Below are 22,534 nucleotides of genomic sequence, written 5' to 3'. Positions count from 1 at the left end.
TAGCAGCTCCCCACGCAGCCAGTCCTGCCCTTGCCCTGGCTGGCTCCAGACTGACTCAAAAATAGCTTCTCCCCTTTCCTGAACTCCCGGGGGGAGGGGCATCTCACTCCCTACCAGAGACGGTGTGCCTCTCCCTGAGCTGCCAGCAGACAGAGCCCCAGGAATCTAGGTAATCTCCTTGGGGGTTACGCTTAGTTTGCATGATGAGGCAGATAGGGCTTGATCCAAAGCTGAATGAAGTCAATGGAAGGACTCCAATTGACTTCAGCAGGTTTTCAGTCAGAACCAAATTGAGTGAACAGGAAAACATGCATATTATGCCTATATGCTTCTGCATGTTGTATAATAAAGTGAACAAACAACATTTCACATAACAAGTGAAGAGTTAGACAAAACAGCTGATGTGAAAGTTTGCCTTTTATGAAAAAAACTACACGAACAAATAAACTGTAACTCACTGCATGGAAGTGGGTTCTAGGCCACAAAAGCTTGTGCCCAAATAAATTTGTTAGGTCCTAAGGTGCCACAAGGATTCCTCATTGTTTTCACTGCATGATGTACTTTTAATTGAGAATGCATAGCACATTTTTATCCAAGTTTTATCTTGTAAAAATAAACTGAAAAAATAAACTGTAACTCATTGCACAGTGATCAAAACTTGATCTTGGATGAGAAATAGGTATTTTAATTCAATTCCATATAAATATTCATAAACAATTTTGATTTATACCATGATCCTCATACTGCATGATTTAAATAAGGTTCTTTCAAAATATGTGTCCAAGGTAATATTCTGGCTGTTAATCTTCAATTTATGGTGTGCTTTGATTCATTTAACCACACGTTCCAGCAGTAGCATAATTCCACAAGTGTCCTTGTGTGAAGTGCCAAATAAAGAGGAGCTGCAGTGTAATATAATTTAAATCAGTTTTTAAATATTAATATATACTTCAGCTTTAAAGCAGTGGATAGTTGAAGGCTGGTTAAGGTTCTTTAATGAGAGAGTTCCATGTTGGAGCAAACTTGAGGAAGGAACATTTGTATTTTCTAAAATGTGCTTAGCCAATCGTATTCTGTATTCCTGTTGCAGTTATGTCAGATATAGATTTGAATGAGAACTCTCACTCTTAAAATCCAGATTCTCATTCATCTCAGTCTTGAAGCCAAGTAGAACAGGGTAGTCTATCCCTTTAGGGGCCAGGTGTCCTGAGGCCACAGCCTAGTTCAATGATCAGGCCCAGCTGGGAAAGTGTCATGTGATCCCTATAAAGGGTTGAGAAATCTTACTTGGAGGGGAACTTTTTGATCCTGTGACTGGTCCTAGAGAAGAGAAAAAGGCCTTTGGTCCCTTGCAGCCTGTGTGGATTAGTGGAATAGGTCTGTTTTGTGTGGTTCTGTTTCAATTAACAATCCATGGCCTGAGTGAAAGGCGTGGAAGAGATCTGATGATGATGTGTAATCCTTCCTGGGCTGTGGAAAAAGGTCAGCAGCACTACACCAAGATTTAAGCTGGGTTTGGGATATCAGTTGCTGCTATGTCAAATGTGAAAATGCCCATTCAGCATCATGTCTTTGGTGTAGGATCAAGTAAACCACAAAGGTGGCCTAGAAGTTCTTGACTATTTTATCTCATTTTACATTTTCAATGCACAAGTCATAGTGCAGCCAGAATGGATTGTTGAGTTGTGCTTATGGCAGGAAACTGTTCTGGGTGTTGAACAGGGAATATTGGGTACAGAGTGAGTCTACTGGGGGTGATAGAACCTCACTCGCTCCTCTAATAGGCTCATAACCTCTGGCTGAGTTACTGAAGTCCTCAAATCTTGATTTAAAGGCTCAAGTTATAGAGAATCTGCCATTTACTCTCATTCAAACAAACAAATTACCCAGGCCCCATGCTGCAGAAGAAGGTGAAAACTCTCTGCCTATCTGATCTGGAGGAATATTCTTTCTCAACCCCAGATATGACAATCAATTAGACCCTGAGCATGTAGGGGTGACCAACCAGCCAGACACCTGTGAAGGAATTCTCTGTAGTAATTCAGAGCCCCCATCTCTGGCCATTGGAAATATTTGCAAATGGCAGTTGCAAATGGGCCATATGCCATTGTAGGATCCTCCTCATACCATCCCCTCCATAAGCTTATCAAGCTCAGTCTTGAAACAAGTTTATTTTCCCCTACTACTCCCCTTGGAAAGCTGTTCCAGAACTTTATTCCTGTGATGGTTAGAAACCTTTATCTAATTTTAAGCCTAAACTTACTGATGACTAGTTTATATCCATTTGTTCTTGTGCCAACATTGGCCTTAACCCCTCTCCCTCTCTGATTTTTATCCCTCTGATATATTTATAGAAAGCAATCCTATCTCCCCTCGGCCTTTGTTGTGTAAGGCTAAACAAGCCAAACTCCATAAGGTAGGTTCTCTATTCCTCTGATCATTGCAGTAGCCCTTCTCTGTACCTGATCCAATTTAATTCATCTTTCTTAAATAAGGGAGACCAGAATTGCATATGAGGTCTCACCAGTGCCTTATATAATGGTAATAAGTGTTATCTGTACTGCAAGTACCTCCCTTGATATATCCTAGGATTTCATTAGCCTTTTTCATGGGTCACATCACATTGGCATCTCATAGTCATCCTTTGATTTACCAATGCACACAAGTTTTTTTTTTCTTCTATTGCTTCCAACTAAGGGCTGGTCTACACTAAAAAGTTAGATTGAGCCAGCTACATTGCTCAGGGTTGTGAAAAATCTACCTTCCTGAGCAAACTAGTTAAACTGACCTAAATCTCCTTGCAAACAGTGCTAAATTGATAGAAGAATTCTTCTGTTGACCTCGCTACCACCTCTCAGGGAGGTGGATTACCTATGCTGATGGGACAACCCCTCCGATCAGCATATGTACTGTCTTCTTGTTGCCAAGAAGGCCAATGGCATTTTGGGATGTATAAGTAGGGGCATAGCGAGCAGATCCAGGGACGTGATCGTTCCCCTCTATTCGACATTGGTGAGGCCTCATCTGGAGTACTGTGTCCAGTTTTAGGCCCCACACTTCAAGAAGGATGTGGATAAATTGGAGAGAGTCCAGCGAAGGGCAACAAAAATGATTAGGGGACTGGAACACATGAGTTATGAGGAGAGGCTGAGGGAGCTGGGATTGTTTAGCCTGCAGAAGAGAAGAATGAGGGGGGATTTGATAGCTGCTTTCAACTACCTGAAAGGGGGTTCCAAAGAGGATGGCTCTAGACTGTTCTCAATGGTAGCAGATGACAGAACGAGGAGTAATGGTCTCAAGTTGCAGTGGGGGAGGTTTAGATTGGATATTAGGAAAAACTTTTTCACTAAGAGGGTGGTGAAACACTGGAATGCGTTACCTAGGGAGGTGGTAGAATCTCCTTCCTTAGAGGTTTTTAAGGTCAGGCTTGACAAAGCCCTGGCTGGGATGATTTAACTGGGAATTGGTCCTGCTTCGAGCAGGGGGTTGGACTAGATGACCTTCTGGGGTCTCTTCCAACCCTGATATTCTATGATTCTATGATTGAAATGCTAAGTAGAGCAGCTGCAGCATTTCAAGTGCAAATAAATCCCGAGAAGTCCCCAGTTTATAGCAGCAACTGTTAGCCCTTAAGTGGGTGACTTTTTGCCTTTTGCACTATTAAATTTTATCCCATTTCTATTACTCCTGTTTTTAAGGTCATCCAAATCTTCCTGTATGATATTCCAGTCCTTCTCCATACTGACAGTCCCTCCCAATATTGTGTCATCTGCACATTTTATTTGCACACTCCCACTTTTTGTGCCAAGGTTATTAATAAAAATGTAAAATAGATTGGTCCAAAGACTGATCCCTCTACTGGTAACCTACTCTACTCTTACTCTACTGGTAACCTCCCTCTAGCCTGGTAGACTTCATGAAAGATGAATTTTCATGTAGATTCCCCTTTAACCAGTTCCTTACCTATCTTTTGATTCTCCTATTAATCTCCAGCTTCTCCAATTTAACCGATAATTTCCCATTTGGAATTGTATCACAGGTAGATTAGATCTACTGCATTTCTGTCCTCTAGAAAATTGGTCATCTTCTCAAAGAAAGATAGGTATGTATCTCATGATCTTTAATGAAACCATATTGTATTTTATCCCAATCATTGTTTATCTATATGTCCTTAAATACTTTCTCTGTCAAAATTTGCATTCAATTGAGGTCACACTAACAGGCTGATAGAAATAGCCTCTCTCTCTCTGGCTCATTCTTGTTGAGTCCTAGCTCCTGTAAAACTTTACTGTATATGTACTTGGTTTGATGCCTGTTGAAGTCAATGGAAGACCCACATTGTTTTGCTTTGTGTTTTTTTTTTTTTGATGGGTGTTTTCCCTTGACTGGTTGTATGTGACTCAGCAGCCACCCGCTCACAGCCCATATTGTGTACACACCACACATTGAGAATGTACCATATTATATTTTCCCATGTGTTAAGGTCTGGGTAGTCTAATTTTAAATGTCTAACATGATTTGGCATCTATGATTTGCCTTGAGAGACTGTTCCAAAAAATTTTTAAAAACCAAAACCCCTCTGTTTTGGAATTTATTTTTTTCCTGATGTTCAGCCAAAATTCTTCTTTTAAAAATCCATCTTTTTGCTTCTTTGCCATGATACTACTAGTAATATTTTAATGTCCCTTTATTTCAAGGTATATTGACTAGGTTGCTAATAAAGAATTAAATTCATGTCCTTTGTTGTTCTTATGTGCATAATTCAGAATATTCCCTAAAGACAGTAAAAATAAAAACTAGAACAAAAACAGAGTTTTAGCTGTCCGAATTATTTAAAATTGTGCTTGTGTGTTGTGTATGTGTTTTTCCACCTTTGACTTTGGTTTCTTTGATGTAAATGAATGAGATGACCTTCCCCTGGCAGAATAAAGATAAAGTAGGCTAGGAAAGCTGTATGATTTTTGAAGTATTCTCCACAGATAAGAATAAATATCCCATATAAATCACATCGTCATGAAAGTCAGGAAAACAATAACATTTCTAACGGAAGTGGTGCAGATCATAATAGCCTGTCATTCCCCACATCTTATAATTGTTAGTAAAATTTTGTAGATAATGAAATAAATATGTAATGATATCTACATGTTCTATGATGTCACATACATTTTCATGGAGAATGGAGAGGAAGGAGTAGGGGTAGAGGCAGTGGCACAATTCTACTCAAGCCCAACCCACAATTCCACAACTTCACTTGACATACCCATATTTCTCAACATTTTGAATTGTGCAATAAAAAAAAATCAGTGCTGATTTCTTTAATTCAGGGCACCAACATATGAAATGTGTTCCTGTTAAAATATATATTCTTCATCAGCATCACTATTCACACATTTTCATCCTCTCCGAAATCAGGTTCGATGGAGCTCATTGTTCCGAAGGGCCATGCTTTGGGCATCCTACTCACCCTCCAGGATAATACATGCAGGAACACAAATATTTGAAGCTTCAATGGAAGCAAGAACAGGTCTATAGTTGAATTAGATAGGCAATGTCTTTTATCAAGCATATGTACTGGGCCCTTGTGTAGTGTCCACTTTCACAGCCATCAAATCTATTGTGGAATTTGCCCATTGCTGCAGAATTGTGAATCCCAAATCTCAGCTTTCCTTTAAACATTTATGTTCATAGGCTTAATGGTAGTGATGGAAAGTTCAAAAACATGAATAAAGTGTAAACTGATGTAAGATTGTCTTGCTGAATCTATAGTGTCCATGAAACCATAGCTCTGAGGTGTGAACTGCCCCATTTCTCTCAGTTGTGGCCCTACAGACTGCAATTCCATAGCCACTGAATTTAGTATTTTTCCAGCATACCACAGAATTCACCACTTTGCTGTAGACAGACACCTACTATTTGTTTTCTTTCTCCCTGTCCTTCTGTACCCTGTCTGCAGTTGCCTCTTATTCTACAGTTTTCCCCCAAAAGGGGAATTAATTAGACTACACTCTGCATTGTTCCATGTAGCCATGAGTAAGGGGCTGGGAAACTGAGCTAGAGTCCAGCTTGAATGAAGGAGGGAAGCCAGAAGTGTAGAATGGCCATTGGGGCTGCCTGGAGACCAGCACTGCATATGGGACCTGAGAACTCAAGGAGATGAGCTGCTGAAGCAGCTATAACAATTTCCCCTTTTCCTGGCACATATCAGGGTGAGGAAGTTCTCAGCTGGGTCCACTAGACAATACTACAAGAGCTGAGACATGGGGAACAGATCCAGGTAATTAAGAGAGAAAGAGAGAGTGTGGCGGTGGGGGGGAAAGAGGGGAATCCTCAAAAGTACTCATTGAATTAGTACTCACCGAGTTTTGCATCAATTAATATTTTCAGCTATGAGACTAAATGGCCCCATAGAGCCCTGTGTAAATAGATATGCATTGTATAGTACTCTAAAGATGATTCTGTTAAAGTGGGAGTATGATTTCCAGACTTGAGAGACTTCCACTAAAAACAACCTGCCTTTACAACCAAAACATTGGAAATATTTTTAAATAAATGATCAGAGTTTGGTGTATTCCTTTAAAAAAAAAAAAAAAAAAAAAAAAAGAAAAGAAAACCAAAAAACTCTCCTTCCTGAAATTGTATATTGTGATGTAGGAAATGATTGTATTGTCACTTCTCTCTTACGTATCTAATGTGATCAAAATCAAGAGCAAGAGTTATTTCTAGCTAATTGTTTGTTGCCTGCAGTTTTGATCTAGTTAAATGAAAGATCAAAATAAAAATTATCACATTTTTAATGGGAGTTGGTCATTGTAATTATTTCGTAAAATACTGTACCAACATTTTTGTTCTACCCGGCAGTTTGGATTACTTCTTTCAGGTCTGATCCAGCACTCACTGTTGACTTAAATCGGTGTTGGATTAAGTCCTTTTATGTAAGTGAAGTGTGTTTTACGCATCTGAAGCTAGAATAAATATGTTCACACAGCAGAAATTGTGACAGAATGAAGCGGCATCATAGTGTGTTACCAAAATGACTTGAAGTGATATAGGCTGGCGATTCTCTGTATTAGAGTCTTATTTAAAAAGTAAACATTACTTTTGTGTGAGTAATAGCCATATTCCGTACTTAGAGATATTCAGCTACATATTTGTGCATATGTTTAGCAAGCAGTGATGTCTTGGTACATTTATATACCAATAATCTTAGAAATTCTAGCATAGTGAACGTTAACAAACAGTACATCTGCATTGGCCTTTTGTTGATTCAGATTTACACAGGTCAGAATAGGCCTGTAACTTGCTTATTTCTCCTTCTGGTTATTATCAGCAGGTTCAGATGAAATGTGACCACTGACAGAAAATCATTTTGCTTGTCAATAGATATCTCTTAAGCTACTGCAAGATAGTGACCACAGATTAGTTCAGCTGTATTTTTACATCTACACTGCATTGGTAATATAATTCAAAAACATTGACAGTCTTCACTTGGAAAAGATGCCAATCCACTAGTCAGAGGACAACAAAAATGTAATCATTGACTTAGATTCTACAAGACTGTAGGAGCCAAATCCCTTTTATACACTGGTCTCTAATATACCATCTCAGTAAAAGGCTGCTGAATTTGTTCAAATACATGACATCTGTTTAGTGTAACACATGATCCTTTCACAAAACTGTCAGTTTTTAATATGATATTGTATCCAATTTTTGGTCCAGATTCAAATATTGTTTACACTGTTGTCACATTAGAAACCATCAGAGCAAGAAAGCTCCAAGGTTTTCTGATTAAGGCTCTGCACTAGGACTCAGGAAATTTGGGGTTATGGCTCTGCTACTGTGTGATCTTGGAAAGTCACTTTATTAGCTTGTCCATTTCCCATCAATAAATTATAGATTCATAGATATTAAGGTCAGAAGAAACCATCATGATCATCTAGTCCGACTTCCTGCACAACGCAGGCCACAGACTCCTGCGATAAACCTCTCACCTATGTCTGAGCTATTGAAGTCCTCAAATCATGGTTTAAAGACTTCAAGGAGCAGAGAATCCTCCAGGAAGTGACCCATGCTCTATGCTACAGAGGAAGGTGAAAAATCCCCAGGGCCTCTTCCAGTCTGCCCTGGAGCAAAATTCCTTCCCGACCCCAAATATGGTGATCAGCTGAACCCTGAGCATGTGGGCAAGACTCATCAGCCAGATACTCAGGAAAGAATTCTCTGTAGTAACTCAGATCCCACCCCATCTAACATCCCATCACAGGCTATTGGGCCTATTTACCATGAATATTTAAAGATCAATTAATTGCCAAAATCATGTTATCCTATCATACCATCTCCTCCATAAACTTATCGAGTTTAATCTTGAAGCCAGATAGGTCTTTTGCCCCATTGCTTCCCCTGGAAGGCTATTCCAGAACTTCACTCCTCTGATCGTTAGAAACCTTCGTCTAATTTCAAGTCTAAACTTCCTTGTGGCCAGTTTATATCCATTTGTTCTTGTGTCCACATTGGTACTGAGATTAAATAATTCCTCTCCCTCTCTGGTATTTATCCCTCTGACATATTTATAGAGAGCAAGCCTATCTCCTCTCAACCTTCTTTTGGTTAGGCTAAACAAGCCTAATTAGGTTATTAAGGTATTTCCTTTCTCCCAGTGTATGTCAGCATTGTCCATTTAGATTATATGGTCTCTGGCACAAGGAATGTCTGTAACAATGTGTTTGTACAGTGTCTAACACAATGACCCCCAACCTTGGTTGGGCCCAAAGACACAATTATAACAACAATAATTAGCTGCAATGAAACCAATTAAATTCTTCATGTTCTGCTACTATGTGCAATAAAAATAAGTTTTTATTAAAATAGTTTTTAGTGACAAAATATATCTTCATTTTGGATGCTGTGCCAGCTTAAAATGTACCTTTTACATGTTTATTGAGCACACTCATAATATGCTGGTTGTGATGCTGCACTCTTTACTCAAGCAGACTTCTCACTGAATTAAATGTAGGCTTGTTTTTGTAGGGTTACCAGGCTGCATCCCATTGTGTAAAGGGTTTTTTTCTTATTGGTCAAGCTAAATGTTTTTAAACTCTATTGACAATGCTTTTCCTCTAACTTCTTGTTATAGAAGTATTCAGCAGAAGTCTTTGTCTACTATTAAATATTATGTCTTAAACTTGACCTTGGTTTCTCCACACTTGATATCTCCCCTTAAATAGAAGGTATTGTGCAGGTCTGTCTTTTATTCAAGCTGTCAACTTTACATACGGTAAAAGGAGTCATGGATACTCTATTCATTCACATTCGATTGTTTTATTATATCTTCTAAAGAATAGTCTGAAGTGTCCCATTGTTATGCCATCTAGATCTCAAAGCGTGCCAAGATACATTTCTTATGTATATAGTATTTTGGTGTCTTATTGTGATACTATTTGTGGAGTTCTTTAAAATGTTGGATAAGGAGTAGGGCACGTTATTTAATACCTCTGCTCTGTTATGTGGATTACCTTTAGGATAGCCTCTTTACACAAAACAACTATGACAAATATTTTATGATTTAAAAATACTCTACTTGGCCTTGTCATTTTGCTTTATTGTTTTCCATGCTTTCAAATGTTTCATTTTTCTTTTATTGTGGTTTACCTTGAGCTCTGAATTCCTTGATTTTTCAAATGGTTGATTCTTCATGACTTCAACACTTTTGAGTTTTTGTTGTTGTTTCTTTATCCTCGAGTTACTGATGTGTATTCTGAACCTAGTCTTCTGGGTAATGCTGGGGGATGGAGTTTGTTTTTTAAAAGGTCTTCTGTATTAAGAACAGGCACTTGGAAGTAAGATACCCTGAAGAGACCCTAAGCTCTGCAGGGCATGTGGATGGAAGAATGCAAGGGAGTGGGGAGCTTTAGAACTTCAGTAATATAGAAACTCTGTGTTTCTTTGCTCTTTATTCCCCAGCCTGTCTGCTCCTACAGGTTTCGTACCCTAGACTCCTGCTCTCAGTTTCAGATTTGCCTTCTGTGGATTTGGCAGAGATTTGGCCATTCTGACTAACTCAGCCATGAATAACTTCCAAATAATTCCTTTCCCTGTCTCATAATTGACCTTGTGTGTTACGTCTTACAAAGATCTTTAAAATGAACTGCAATTGTAGCTTCTCAGGCAAGCCATGTGTGGCAGAGAAGTATTAAATAGATTTTCATAATATGACTATCATTTAGTTTTGTTTGAAGTCCTATAGCTTAAAACTGTCTTGTCGGAATCACCTCAAATTTGGGCCGAAAATATATCTATAAATGCTGCATGAAAATATCAAGGGGAAATTACCTTTTCTGGGAAGTTTGAGGCGGGGTAAGGCAAAGTCACCCTTCTAATTAAAACAAATTTTAATCTAAACTATAGAATGTTACCATCTCTTCAAACTACGGATTTCAGACATATAACCTGTTGCCTAACCTCAAACATAGTTTTCTCATAAACTTAGTTGAATCAGAGGCAATATCGCAATAGTATTTTCCCACATAACTGTGGCAGACGGGGTACGGTGGTAAATGAAAACTGTCACTTCTGGTTATCAATGAAAACAATTGCTTCCTCTTCCCTTGGACTGATACTGCAAGCAAAATTGTATTTCAAGTCCTAGAAGCCCCTAAAATAAAGTAGGTCAGCATAGAGGGTCAGATCCTCAAATGGTATAAATCATTTATTGAATGGAGCTATGCCTGTTAACATTAGCAGAGGATCTGGACCATTCTTTGAAAAGGACCCCAGTACATAAGTGCAGAGAAATACTTACATGTTGCAGATTTAATCATCAAATATTAGTCCAGGCCATTCCTTCTCCTGTTTAAAGGTGTGGGAGGAAATCTCCATGAGGCTCTTGGAGATTCCTACGATTGTCTTACTGAGGGACAGGGTTGCTCTCCTCATGGAAGAGGAGACTGGGCCCACCTACAAATACCACTAATTACTACAGATGCACAAGAGCCTACAGACATCCGTGACTAGGCCTTGTGCCTCTACATCAGCTCTGTCTCCCATGACACTCCCACCACTACCCTGGCTGGGCAACACCATTATCTTTCAGGGGCTGTGTTGTTGCTGTTTTTGTGTGTGTGGATACATTCCATGGGACTGACAGGAGAGAGAATATGTATTTGCTCTGGCCAACCAAGTCTCCACCCTGTTCCTCTGGCCTGCACTGAGCACCCTGCACAAGGCTGGCAGGGAGGATGATACCACAGAACTAGCTGAGTCCCCCCTTGTATGAGTAAAGGGGTCGATCCCCACAGTGAAGTGACTGAATATGAATCAAGATGATTCAAGTCCACTGTGTGAAATGATTGATGTACGTTATGTGGCGCCAGCTCACAAGCCTTACAGAATCTTCCCTTATCACTCTTTATAGCCGAGTTGCCGTAGGACAATCACCACCTATCTACTAGTGTTAGACAAACCTCATGAGCATTTATTTGTGTTAGCAAAACTAGTTTGAGTTTGTCTTTTTTCCCAGTCGTCTAAACCCATATTTCTTTTCAAGAATTATTCTTTTGTTTTAAGGCTACCTTCAGGGAAGTCTGTGCTATGTGTCATCATGTATAAATGAATGTTTCCCAAATACTATGCTGCCATAAGCAGGTGAGTTCTGGACAGTGTATACATGCTGTATCTAAATTTAACTAGACATATACACACTCTTCCCACCCCCCCTCAAATTTTCAGTCTCGCATAAGCCAAACAGGAACTCAATAATACTTAATTCTGAGTCCAGCATTTGAATCCATGCAGTGGAATCCTGATCCCATTGACGTCAATGGTAAAATGCCCACTGTCTTCTGTGAGTCCAGTATTTTACCCATGATGTTTGAGTAGGTTTGAAATTGGCAAATGTGAGTTCACCCATTCTTCTAGTTCCTGTTTCTTGCAGGTAGGTTCCTGTTTCCTAGCTCGGGTATGTAAGTTCCTATTACATGTGATTTCAGGGAATTCTACTGTGTGAGCGCCGAGAGTCACTGTGTGTCCCAGGACAGGAAGGGCTGGCAACAGGCCTGATGCTGACCCATGGAGGGCTTTGAAGTCTGATTATATTTAAAACAATTAAAATATATATTAAAATGATTAAGGGCTCATTATCACTGATCACATAAGAGGAAGAAAACCCCTTTCCTCCTGAGAAAAACAACCCACATTGATATTTTTCTCACCCAGCTAGTAATGATGAGAGGCCCCTTTGGTTGACATTTAACAAGCTTAATTGAATTTAATGCTGGGCTTTCCTAGCTATCTGCAGCTGGTTTAATAAAGCTGCAGTAAGACATGGCATGTTCTCCTCCCCCCCACCCCGCTAATCTACTGAGTGGGGGAAGCAGGGGCAAGAAATTTCTGCTCAGCCCAGTTGCGAATGGATTGAGGAGAGACATGACCCTTCAATGATTCCCCTCTGCAGATCCTGATGGTTTAGACAGTCATTTGGACACCTCAAAAGATTAAGTGGTGTTCCACAGTTGGTAAGGCAGACATCCGATCACCAGCCTTCAACCCACATGAAGGATCAGATTAGGAAAGTATGGGGTTGTCAGGGAGACTAATTGCAGTGGGTATTTTATGAGAAGACAGAAGTTAAAAGTATCTATGGCAGGTGGCATTTGCCAGCTCTATCAGATTTCATGCATCTGGGCTGATTGTATTATGACCTCTTTCTACACTGATTTCAAGTGGATCCAGGTATTTAAACAAACAATTATAGTAATTTCTTGGTTATCAACCATGAACATGCAAAACATGGTGGTAGCCATGTTGTTTCCGGAGAGAGAGAGAAGGTGGGTGAGGTAATATTTAGAAATTGGTCCAATAAAAGATATTACCTTACCCTCCTGGTCTCTCAAGGAACAAACTAATATTATGAGCAAGATGAGTTTTGGCAATAAATATCATTCTAGTCTCTCTTTGAATATATCTAAAGTGAAGAAGGTGCCAGAAAAAAAAATAACTGGGTAGTCCTCTTGGAAAGTGCCAAAAGCCACTTTGTGACCTCTCAGTGCTCCCTAAAGCCTTTGTTTGAATATTAGGTAGGAACATAAGAGATTTGAGGCTCCAAATAACAGGAAAGATTATTTATTTTAAAAAGTTGAATGCTATGAACTTTTATGAGGAGAGTAACTGATGCTATCTTTATTATTTTGTGTTAGTGCTTAGAACACCCAGTGTTTGTCTACACTGCAATCACATGGTGTGATTTGTAGCCAGAGTAGCCATACCCAAGCTAGATTTAATCTAGCTAGCTTTAGTGCCAGAAGAGCGAATCTCTGTCTGCGGGACTTCAGTGCAGGGTAGCCTCATGAATAATTACCTGGGGTGCTAGGCAGGTTTATACAATCCTCACTGAAGCGCACTCTGTTGCAGCTTCACTGCTCCAGGACCCAAGCAAGCAAGATTAAAGCTAGCTCAGGTGTGTCGGTTCAAACAGCCATCATACCCAGGGACTGCAGTTTAGACATACTCCCAGTCATGGCCCAGGACCCCATTGTACTAAGCAGCATATAAACACAAAACAAAGACTGTCCCTGCCCCAGGGAGCTTGCAATTTAGTGTAACAATCTTTTCATTAATAATTTACTTCTGACTTTTGACAAAGCAAGAATGAAACACTCCTCTTCCTGCTAACCCAATTAATAATATCAATTTCAGGGAGATCAGTACCTGACTTGCAAAAATAACTGTTGCTACTTTCTTTTTAATATTTGCCTATTTTGAAATCACCCAAGGGGTCTGGAAATGGACAGGTTTTTCAAAAAAGAAATTTCTGTTTTCATTTACATTTCTTGAACTTTCAGAATTTCCAATCTAATGGATGTCTTCTATATATGGGCTCATTGACTTTAGAGGTCATTCTATGGTAGCTTCCTCTTTCACGTTTTCATGTCAATAGTTACTGTGTATTAAGTTCTCAAAATAAAAAAAAATAGAGAATATACTGAAATGATTGAAAACCAAATACCTGTTCTAAGACTGTTTAAAGGGATCTATGTAATGGCCTTTCCTCCTTGTAAAATAATTAGAGGCTGTAAAATTCTCTTTGTTCTTTGGCTCACGATAACAGCACTCATTTGTAAAGAGCCAGAGAACCAATTTCCGTTACTGCTACTGCCTTTACTTAAAGATACATCACTTAGTATGTACAGCATTGGCACTATCTGTAGAGATATGTTTGTAGAAGATTATAATTTAGAGACGCTCCCTCATAAGGGACAGTATTATGAACATAGGAATTTGAAGATGTGCCCAGGATGCGGGGGTTGGGAACACCACATGGCTGTGTGTAGCAGCTCACTACAAAAGCTTTCAAGTTTGTTATATTAAAGTTTTATTCTTTTCTCATTCGCTGGCTTGTTGTTTAATGAATCCTGAGGTCGTTATACTATCTGCTCATTTTCTGTGCAAAAGCTCTGATTCAAAATTCCTTCAGTGCCAGGAGTTTGGGGGATGTGAAGACTCCCATTAGATTACACCTTGAAAAACGTTTAGCAGCTAACCCATTTTCTAAGAAATGGAGGCTCAAACTTAACTATTTTGTAGACTAAATTTAATTATTTGCAAGCACAGACCATTGAGTTAGAAGAAATTTCACCATCCCAGAAAGATCCTTTTATAGCTTGGCAGAAGAATTCCAGAGGACTTGTAAAGAGACTTTACAATACATCATTGTTCTAACTTCTCTGAACAATGAATGGTATTGGAGCACAAAATTATAGCTCATCAAGCAATGAACAATAGAAAGATGATGTAGAATACTATCTGCACAGTTGCAGAATAATTGATCAAAGAAGATAGTGACTATGCAGCTTGAGTTAATGACCATAACCAATCATTCTAAGCAAACTCAGTACCCTAAAAGTTTTTTTATTTTTGTTTCTAAAGATGAAGAAAGGCTCTTATTTTCCCTCTACTGTTGCCTGTACATAGCTATTTGTATGTTCAGCACTTATCAGTATTCAGTCTTACACAGGTATTAGAATATCTAGATTTTCATATTTATTGTGCCGTTAGGCTCTAGAAAATGACTCAGTAAAAACAGCATTATGGGGTTCCATATTTATTAAGTCAAACAATTTCCAGGTCAAATTGGTAAGTTTGAGTCAGAAGATATATATATTTTTTAATTGTCAGCTGCACAAACACGTGCTGAGAGGAGTTCAGACTTTGTTTTTCTCTTAACACATCATCATCATCATCAGTATTCAAGATTTTTCAGGCAAATTCTGTGTTTGAGTTCAATGTGACTGCACATGTGGTGTATGAAGGCCTTCTTTGGACAAGCTATACAAAACATGTATGCTTATCTACACATCCCATTCATTTTCTGATCTGGAAATTTCACTAGATCAGGCTTCTTGTGAGATTTCTGTTTCCTAGTTTCAATGCATCTTGAAGTTCCATAAGAACAGCTGTTCTCTTAGTTCCCAGTTACTAATTCTGGATCCTGCAAAATAAGGAGTGCACAGGCATGCAAAGGGTTAGCTAAGCTCTTTCAAACTTGTAAAAAGGATTAATTAGATTCTAATATAGGTGAAGAATCAGTTTTGCTTGTATTCAGGTTGATCCAAGTTGCTTTGTCCTTCCCTGCAAGGGATGTGGATTCCATTACTCAAAAATGTAATTTAATTATCTTTCAAAATGTTTGGAATCTATATTCTGAGGTGCAAGGTAAGAGAGATTAGATATTCTTCTTGCTTTGTTTACAGATTTCTAATTTCATTAGGCCTAGGACAGGGCCTGTTTAGTTCAGGGATAATGTCTATGGAACTCACTCCTTGAGTGTGTTTTCCAGAGTCCCTCTGTTGCTTTCTTCAGCATTCAGGATGCCAGGTGTTTCTCTTAGGTCAGTCTGTCTGATCATTACTTCCTCCCTTCTTCTACCATTCTAAGAGTGTGTTTATAATTGGAGGTCCACTGGGTGTGTTTTTGTTTTACTTCCTTAAATATTTGACTGTGTCCCAGATGCTTGTATGTGCTTTAAGAAAATAGTAAAGTAATAAAAATGCAGGGGAGGGAGAGTTGATAAATCCAGAGTTCAAACTGTTGGGCAATGGAGAATGGTGATAAGTGGCTGCTAGAAAACAAATTAGTCTTTGACACAGTTAGCCACTTGGCTGAAGGACAGTGGAAGAGGGTCTATGTGGCAGGAAGCATGTGGCAGCAAGGTGCCAAAAATTGGAGGATATCTGAGTTTCTGCAGCCAGGGATAGAATGAAGAAAGAGAACTGATCTGCAGGAGGGTATGGGTTGATGTGTGTCTGGGACCAGGGCTGAGGTTCTAACAGCAGAATCATATATGTGCTGATACAAATTCTGCAAAATTGCCAAATAAGGGAATCATCCCAACTGTTATAATATAATAAATGAATAATTTTCAATGTATGTAAAACATATCACTGGGGAAGATAATGTATACATCCAAAGTCAATGTGGCATTGTGAATAATATCACGGTTCTGTCACAACTGTTTTATACACACAGAGATATTGGGTGGATTTTCTTGTGAATCACCTTCCATTTGGAAAGAAAATGGATCCCCTCCCTGTGTTTTGTGGCCCTGGGACAACTCTCCCACTATTTTATTCATTGTTTGGGGCCAAAAGATGCCATTGTGATCTTCTAGTCTGACTCTTGTATTGCACAGGCCATAGGACTTTCCTGAGTGAATTCCTGTTTGAACTGGAGCATTTCTTTTAGGATAAAAATCCAATCTTTATTTAAAAAATCCCAGAGATGGAGATCATCCACCACCCTCGGTCATCCATGGGTAATCACCCTCACTGTTAAAAAAAAGTTGCACCCTATTTCTAGTCTGAAATTGTCTAGCTTCAAGTTCCAGCCCTTGGATCTTGTTATACCTTTTCCTGCTAGGTTAAAGAATTGTCTATTAAATTTCCATTCCTTATGCAGGTTTAGAGCCTGCTCAAGTTACCTCTTAACCTTCTCTTTGTTAAGCTAAAGAGACTCAACTTCTTTTTGAGCTGCTTCTACCTGCTACAATTCTGGAGATACTATCGGTTCTACTCTATTACAGCTATGTAGTTTATTTAGGGTCTGATTGATCCAGAGTTCACTGAAGCCAATGGAAAGACTCCAAGTGCTTTCGATCAGGCTTTTAACCCTTCTACTGCAGACAGATTTTTTTTTTTACTTTCCATTTTAACGATATATTATCAAATATGTAGTCACTACGAGATGATATTTTGTACTACTATCTTAATGTTTAACATCTTTTTTTGGCAATGTTCAAAGATCTACAGTATTGACTTTTTTTTTTCTGAAGGTCAAACACTAAACAGATTTTGGGGGCGTGTTTTCTTTTAAAATCTTTTTTTGACAGTTTCAGTTTTTTCAGAGGTATTTGATATGATTCTCTTTGTACTTCCTTTCAGCCAAAGAGCCTCGTTCAGAGAATCAGACAGAAACAGCCATTTAAACAGTGCTAGTAAAAGAAGAGAATAAGAAATTGCAAAAACCACAGAAACCTTTTTAATAGGTCGGTTACATGCCACAGATGAAGTTTACACTAATTAGAAATCATCTGGAGGCATTGTAGCAGATTGAGCCTTCGGCTGGAAGTACTTCCTGACAGGTGGTTCACCACAAAGCAACATTACAATTACCTAACACTGTTTGATTTGTGTAAACCCTCATTACTACTCACATTATTTAATGAACTCTGTGCATTCTCTCACCTCCCTGCAGAATGCAATGTTCCATTCCAATTTGACAATGAAGGTTGTTCAGTTTTAATCCCTTCTTTTTCGGACAAACAGGAATAATCCCTTATGAGGAAGCAATGGTTTAAATTCAAGTGTCAAAGCATAAATGTTGCACAAAAGTGGTACCTACTTGTGTGAGGTGCTGAGCACTCTTCCAGCTCTCACTGAGTTCAGTTTAATAAACAGTGAAGCTCAGTTTAGTGAAACATCTAGCATATAGAGAAACAAGTCATGATAGGATGCTGAGTGAGTTAGTGATTTCTGGTGGAAAATTCATGTAGTTTTAGTACTCATCTGAAATATGAAAGAAGGAAATTCAGGCATGGATTTTCACTTTATGGTAAACATATATTTAAGATGCTTGGCCTCATTTAGTTCATTTGTTGCTATGGTACTTTCTTGTATTGGTTTTTCAGTCGTACAAATACATGCAGACTAAACAGTCTGAGGCAAAGATAACAGACCTATATAGACAATGTAGAACTTTGTTATGGGGTAAAAGACACTCAGATGTGCTTTACATGCTCTCCTCTATTAACAGTTCTATTTAATGGTTAGAAAAGCACAAATTAAGAAAAGAAAGAATTGGGGAAAGCCAATAAAAGACAAGAGGAAATTCAACTGTGTTCAAGAAATTATTCCCAAATACTCTCTCATTTGTCAGTATTGTTTTGTAATGTACATGGGTTTGATTGTTTTTTCCATACACATACAGTTCCTTTTTGTTTCAATGGATATTATGCCTTTTGTCCTCAAAACTGTTTCAGTTAAGAAAATTGACCTTGCCCTTCCTGATTATTTATGTTACAGTATTGCCAAGTGACTCCCAACTGAGATTCCAGTTCCACTGAGGTAGGTTCGTGTACCTATGTTGGAAGATGCTCCAAAGAGCTTATGGTCTAAATAGATAATATGGACAAAGATAGGAGAAAAAAATATTGCAATCTTGATTTTACAGATGGGGAACTGAGACAGAGGGTCAAATCCTGGCCCCATTGACATCAGGGGTAAAGCTCCGATTGATTTAAATGTTCTGGGATTTCACCATAAAGCCTCAGTAGCCTTTATATTCAAGGTCAATAGGAAATCTCAATCCATGATAACTACAGAAGCATTTAGATGGGGAATTCTCAGATTTCTAATTTGTTAGGATTATAATTTGGGATTCATTAATCCTACAGTAGTAATCTAGGTCTCTTTTTCCCAGTTTCTTTTTTTCTAACTCAGTAATTTCACATAAACATTCATGCCATTTTGTATTGCAAGATTCAATGAAAATGGCTCATACAGGATTCAGAGAGGATCTCCTTATGGTCACTGATGCGTAACCTTGAAATAGTGTTGTAATGAATGTTCTGCATTTTATTTAGATTTTATAGTTAACTCCTCATTATGATCACTCATTTGGTGAGCTGGAAAAATCATATGTAACTGGTTCAACTGACTCAATTATCTCTTTTTTTTAAAGAAAACATATTCAAGATCTCACATTGATCACACAAACTTTTTTATTAATTTATTTATATTCCAACAAGGGTTTTGAAATTTATAGACCAGGTTTACTCAAAAATGAGAAAAGGCAAATGTTCCCCTTCTGCTAAAGATGAATGAATTCCACCACTTTTCCTCTTTGTAGATTTAGGGTAAGAGTCCCTCAAAAGGATTATAGTCCTTGATTATATGCAGCTCTCAACAAAATTCTTACTATTTTACCACTGTCCAAAGCATTTTAGAAATTATGTGCTGAAAGTAGCATATTCTGTGGAACTGAGTGCTCTATGACCCTTAGGAACGCCCTCAATTTTTTAGGTAATACTTACTGTCCAACAAGCACATGAGTACCGAAGCTTTCCTTCTTATGGGAGGCTTGCTGACTGCTATTTATTCCAAAAACCCTTTAGGAAATTGAACTACAACTCTGCACTGATAGTCTTAGGGTGTAAATTTTAAGCTGCTTTTTTCGCTGCACCTTCAAAGATAACAAGTCACTATTTAGACCAGAGAAGCTAAAAGTCCAAATCTTTCTTGAAATCCTAGAAACATTACCATTATGCCAGAATTGTGGTCCCCATATGATTACATAATAGAGATCAGAAAAGTATTTCATTAAAATTACTTATCACTGGGTAGAGTTGACTAAATATGCATGTAGTTATCTATGTGAGGTATTACAAACGATCCTGTAGAAAGGGAATTTTGTACAAGTTGAATTCTACCAAGTTTTTCTAAGAGATTCACTGCATCAGCTTTGTATGAATAAAAACATAATACTTGATTAACTGAATAAACAATAAAAGCTCAGTGAACTAGTGTATGTAGTCTGTATATCAGAATTGTTGTTAATCAGTAATGTCTAGTCTTCATTAACTGTAAAAATAATAGTTTTGTTTTACTGTGTTGGAGCGTCAGTCAAAATAAAAGACTTAAAAATGTGTATAAATAAGGGAGCTGGGTTGGGAGGGGATTGGAATAGTTTACATAGAAAAGGAAATAGTTTTGAAAAATGGAATACTGACATCCATTCAACTTGAAGGTCAACACAAACAGTACAAAATCATGCATGGCATATGTGATCAGGGGGCAAGGTTGGTGCAGGGATTCCTACTTAGCAGTCATAGTCCCAGCAGCAGCAGTCCTGCCCAATGGGTGAGCAGGAGTAGGGGAACCTGGGCCCACCCTACTCCACTGGGTTCCAACTCAGGGCTCTGGAAGGCTGACTCGGCTGTTCACCTGCTCTATAGGGTGTCTCGTCAGCTTCCCTGGGTCACTTAGTACTCCAGTCCAGGTTTGATCTGGCCACTGCCTGACTCTGGGAAACATTGCCTTTGGGCTCCCAGCTCTCATTCCTGCTGCTGGGTATTGGGTCTCTTCTGCTCACTGGCCCTATTGGGATCCGCTCTGGTCATCCCTGGGAGGTACATCCTCCTGCTTAGCTGGTCAGCCCCTGACTGAACTGGCTGGCTGGCTTTTGAACCCTGTCTTCAGTCTGAGCATGCTTGGTAAACACTAAAGGTGGGGCCTCCTTAGCCCATAACTGTTCCTTAACCCCTTCCTGACCAGCGAGGAGTCAGGGTGCCATTCTGTGATTCTTTCACCTCCTCATCTCTTGAAAAGAAACCTGTGTTCTTATTGTCCTTCCCGACCGAGTGAAGGATTTCAAAATTATATGGTTATAATGAAAGGTACCCTCTCGTGATCCTAGGGTTGGTGTCCTTCAGAGTGTTCAGCCAGTGTAGCAGGGCACAATCGGTCACTAGTTTGAAGGGGTTGCCCCACAGGTAATATCTCAGTATGTCCATGGCCCATTTCAGAGCTAGAGCTTCCTTCTCAATGACTGAGTAGGAGGTATCCTACAAGGTGTACCTCACCGTTGATGTTTTGAGATAATACCATGCTCCTACCCACCTCTGAGGCATCTGCCTGGAGCATGAACTTCTTGGCAAAATCTGGGTGGATGAGCATGGGCTCTCAACTAAGCTGCTCTTTTAGTTCATGGAAGGCTTTCTTGCAGGCTGCTGACCATGGGATCTTTTGGGGGCTATTGTTCTTTTCCAGATTTGTCAGGGGGGTTGCAATAGTAACAAAGTCCAGGATGAAATGTTGTCAGTATCCTGCAAGTCTGAGGAAGAGCATACCTGTCATTTGGTCATTGTGCATTGTGCCAGGGCCTGTACCTTGTCCATGAGTGGCCGCAGGCTTCCCCTTCCCACTCGGTATTTCACCTCCCGCCCGCCCAGCCAGCCAACATTTGGTTGGATTCACCATCAGCCCCACCTTCTGAAGAGCCTGCAGTATGGCCAAAACTTATCTCTGCTGATCTTCCCAGCTTGGACTATCCATGACAATGTCATCTATATATTTCACAGCATATGCTCGATGTGGATGTATCACCTGGTCCATCAGGCACTGGAACACCCTAACCCTAACTCAGTCAATGCAAAAATGGGTCGACAAGAGTTTCAGCACTAACATGATGCCAGTCACTCTTGGATTCTTCGACAACCCCTATTTCTAACATCACCTACAGCTCCTGGTAGACTGTTTCCCACATCTTCATTGGTAGTTCTCCCAGTGAAGGTTCTCCCAGATCATCTTCTCTGGCTCTGTGCCTATATGTTGCTGTTTCGTGTGGGTATGACCTAGCTGCCCAGAAAACACTGATTGGAAGGCTTCTGCCAGTTGTCTTAGCTGTTGTTCTTGCTCATGCAGGGGTCCTTCCTCCACTGTCACTGATCTGTAGGTGTGGTTGGAGACTCCTTGCGGACCCAACTCTGGTTCTGGTGGATCTGGCATTGTCAGAAGGCCTTCTTCTTTGCACCCAGTCTTTGAGCAGGTTAACGTGATATACCGGAGTTTCCTTCCATCTTCTGAACTGGAATATCACATAATTGAGAACCCCAACCCTTCTCACTACTTCAAATGGGCCCTGCCACTCACCATCAGTTTTGATACTGCCAATGGGAGGAGGAGGAGTAGAACCCGGTCCCTGGGTGCAAACTCCCTTGTCTGGGCCCCTTTGTTATGAGACCATTCTTGTTCCTGCTGGGCTTTCTTCAAGGTCTCCTGGGTGAACACTCCTACCTTCTCCAAGTCCTCCTGCAGTCGGATCATGTACTGGACCACATTGTGCTTCAGGGCTGCTTATTCCTCCTATGTCTCATGGAGGAAGCCTGTATCTTTGGGACTGACATCCATACAAGAGTTTGAATGGGGAGAACCCTGTTGAGGTTTGTGGTACTTTATGAATGGCAAACAAGAGGGGGAAGTAGTTGGTCCCA

The 22,534-nt window shown here is 39.5% G+C and overlaps 1 long non-coding RNA gene across 2 annotated transcripts in view; it reads left to right on the top strand.

Moving 5' to 3' along the window:
- Positions 1-22,534, top strand: part of LOC311525751 — a 280,572-nt gene that overhangs the window by 20,275 nt on the left and 237,763 nt on the right. The window contains exon 1 of one of the 2 annotated variants that reach the window (XR_014712858.1): positions 18,570-18,608. The exons of the other annotated variant lie outside the window; for it this stretch is intronic. This is a non-coding gene — a long non-coding RNA (uncharacterized lncRNA). Of the gene's footprint in view, positions 1-18,569; positions 18,609-22,534 lie in introns of those variants that run through there. 2 annotated transcript variants of the gene reach the window in all.

Source organism: Lepidochelys olivacea, assembly GCF_965140295.1.
Source record: "Lepidochelys olivacea isolate rLepOli2 genome assembly, chromosome: 9".
NCBI lineage: Eukaryota > Metazoa > Chordata > Testudines > Cheloniidae > Lepidochelys > Lepidochelys olivacea.
The sequence above is the reverse complement of the archived record's forward strand: the minus strand, read 5'-3'. Positions and strand labels throughout refer to the sequence as shown.